Source organism: Emydura macquarii, unplaced genomic scaffold (assembly GCF_026122565.2).
Source record: "Emydura macquarii macquarii isolate MOO-44397 ecotype Brisbane River unplaced genomic scaffold, CSIRO-AGI_Emac_v2 contig_2938, whole genome shotgun sequence".
Taxonomy (NCBI): Eukaryota; Metazoa; Chordata; order Testudines; family Chelidae; genus Emydura; species Emydura macquarii.
Window position 1 is genome coordinate 583,034 of NW_027133075.1, and position 3,566 is coordinate 586,599.

The window sequence follows — 3,566 nt, forward strand, 5'->3', positions numbered from 1 at the left end:
GTAAACGCCAAGTGTCTCCTAGTTACATTTCAGAGAGACCGATTTGGGGAGACTCAGGACTGGAAGCGATTATTGGGGCCTGGTGGATGGCAGAGCTGAGGACCTTGTGATGGCAGAGAGGGGCAAAAGAGTCAAAGATGGAGGAGAACGAGGAATGGTGATGGAAAATGAGGCTGCGAGCATATGAGAAGCCACCATCGCTGGTGGTGTAGATATGATGGATAGGCTGAGTGACAGGGTGTGTGAGGGTGGGGGGGAAGAGTGATGCTGAAGAGATCAGGTGATGGTCAGAGAGAGCAGTGCTTGGTGAAGGAATGAGAAGACATTAGGAGTGAGAAAGTTTTCAAACTGTGAACTGCCACAAGGCTGAGCTCAGCCAAATTGGGACAGAGCACCCTTGATTAATGAGGACACATCCGTTCCCCCTCCTGTTAAGCAGGTTTGAAGTCAGTGGCCCCAGATGATCACATTCTGAAGATGTATTTTCCCACTTTGTCAAAAAGCTCTCTGGTCTTCACTCCATAAATGATAGGGTTCAGCATGGTGGGGAACAAGGAGATAGAGGTTGGCCAAGAGGATGTGAACGTGGGCAGCAATGCCCTGACCGAACCTGTGTGTCAGGGTGGAGAAGATTTTGGGAGTATAAGACATCAGCATCACACAGATGTGGGATGTGCATGTGTTTAGGGCTTCCCGGTGAGCTTTTTTTGAGGAAATCCTGAGGACAACCCTGATGATCAACACGTAGGACAGGCCAATGAGTGTCAGGTCACAAATGCTATCACCAATCTGTACATTTGATTGACTCTGGTGTCCCCACATGACATCTTCACCATAGCCATATGCTCGCAGTACGTGTGGGGGATAACGCGGTTGGCAAGAATGGCAGCCTCCACAGTAGCAGGGGTTCCAGCAGAACCAAGAGAACATCTCGTATCAAACCCACTAGCCCTAGCTTAGCGATTCATCCATTGGTAAGAATGGTGGCATATCTCAGAGGGTCACATATGGCGACGTAGCGATCGAAGGCCATTGTCACGAGGACGGCTGATTGCATAGGCTCAGTAACATTCAGGATGCCTGTGAAGGGAGAGAAGCAGAGGGTGGAGGGTCACGCACTGGATAACATATAGCACGGTAAATATTTCATTGTTACTAACAATCTCGAAAGGGGGTGAGCATTGAGGTGGCAACCTTTGCTGATGGCACCAATTCATTTAGACCGAGTGTAACCAAGTGTGACTTTTCGGTGCCTAGGGTTGCCATCTGAAAATTACCAGATCAATAAAATTTGAATCTTATCCAATATACTAGGCTGCCAGCCAATCCTTTAGTAACTAAAACTAAAGGTTTATTATAAAATGAAATAAACAAATAAGAGAAATGTTAAATGATTAAAGCAATCAGATATATACAAATGATTGGAAAGTCCATATATATCAAATTTCCAGTAGAATTGTGGCATTTGTAGGCTTGTATAGTCTCTCTAGTGTACATCCAGTACCTGGATGGATCTCATTCCTTTGATTCACATCTTCAGCTGTAGATTAATTGATCCAGAGGAATGAAGACTAAATTGTCCATGTGCAGAGTTTGTTCAGATTCTTCCATGAGAATTAGCAGGGTGATTTCAGGCTAACGCTGGGATCTCAATCTTGCGATTCAAACTTTCCCTGACAAGCTTGGACAGATTTGAGATAAAAAGGATCAGTCCACTAGAGTCTTCTGTAGAGCCATGCAGGTTGACTGATATTTTCTTGACAGCAGGTATCTCCTGGAACCATTGATAGATGACTACTGGAGACTCTGAAATACCATCTCCTATGTCCTGAGCACATCCTTAACTAGTTACTTTATCACAAGGTGATTGGCCATTTCCAACCTTTCCCAGGTATTTACTACTTAAATTTCAAAGAGAAATACAAAGAATAGCATTTTTACATTCAAAGCTCTACCTAAATGCTCATATGTTCCTTTTCAACCCATAATCAACAGAAGAGTGACAGATAGGAAAGCAGCTTATTTACATTGTCAACCTCTAACAACAGATACATAAATAACATCAAATACCTACCAACAATACACTTGCATATCAAAGCTCTCATCCACTTATAAGGAATGACTCACATTACCACTGTATTTTCCTATACTTTATCTAAAAGGTCAGCGTTGGGCCATGTAACTTATAAACTTGCTTGGCTTTCTTGGGCCTAGCGTCGCACTCCCAACACGAGATTGGTGTAGGAGGGAGTAATCAGAGCTCCTGAATTCACCTCAAGGGCCCCCAGTCTTGACACAGCTTCAGCTACAAATTAATTACAAGAGTTAACAGCAGCATTAATATTTACACCAAAATTAGTACAAGTATGTCCTTGCAATCATTTTTGTTATGACGTGCATTAATACAGTTTGCCTTTGGGCAGTTTGTTTAATGCCCTTTTGGATTTTTGAACACTTAAGCAGTCACCTTCATTTTGCCTCAGTATTCTTTGTAGCATAGGGCTTTAATTACATCCTCAGGTTTTGATATTTCAGGGTTAATCTGTGCCTTTCATTTACAGAATAAAGTTTTTTCCCTTTTCCTCCTCCCCCTTCTTTAGAGGTTTGAAACCTGGGCTCTGTGATTTAACAGAATCCATTGTCTGGCTAGGTGTGTCTCCTTTGCTAACAGCTCTGGGTCTGGGCAAATCTTTGCACCGCAATCAGTCAAGTAGATCACATTAACTCACACACTTGCTTGTTTATTAGTTCTCAAATTTTCAGTTATGGCCAATTTCAAGGCTGGATCCGTCTCAAAGAAGTGCCAACCGTTCCTACGATCATGTCATAAACAGGGTTCTGATGTTCTTCCATTACCAGTGTCTGCATATCATCCACATATCATCAGATGTACCTGAGTCCACTGAAGCATTACCACATATATCCAAAGCATTGAGAGTGCAGAGTTTGTCTGTCACCACCTGCATTCTCAAGAGATCAGCTCACAGCTGTTCTGCTCTGTAGGTTCAGCTGCCCGATCTTCCCTCTGAGCCGGAGACACTATCTGTTCACTTGAAACAGCATGGAACAGTCACGTTCCAACATCATCTCCCCAGTAAACTGACCAAGCAGAGCCACTTGCTTACAGGGTTCTTTAAGCTTCCTAATAATTTCCACTCCATAGCTAGACACAGACAACTTCGAGTCATGCACCTACCTTTCACAATTGTCCCCGTTGATTACAGGTAACACAGAACATTTACATTCATACTCTTTTGGGGACTGGGTTATCACATGGATACCATTATTTATAACCACAATATCATTCCCTATTAAAACATCTGCTGGGAAAAGCTCTCAAACTCCAACCACCATGTCTCCTCTAAAATCTTCCCATTCCACGTGGAACTTTGTTAAGGGCACCTTTACCTTATATTCAGAAAATTCCACCAAATTCACACTCCGATCTGGCCTCATTGCCCCTCCATGTCTCCGCCCTCACATAGTTAGTGAGGCAACCCTCACCTCCCACCAGGGATTACAAAAGTGGTACCATTGACACCTGCCATGTTTGCTTCCAGACACAA

General features: G+C 43.4%; 1 pseudogene; it reads right to left on the reverse strand.

Annotated features, from left to right (window-relative positions):
• Positions 1 to 464: 464 nt before the first annotated feature.
• LOC137167594 (olfactory receptor 52P1-like) lies at positions 465 to 2,966 on the reverse strand (annotated as a pseudogene).
• Positions 2,967 to 3,566: the final 600 nt, after the last annotated feature.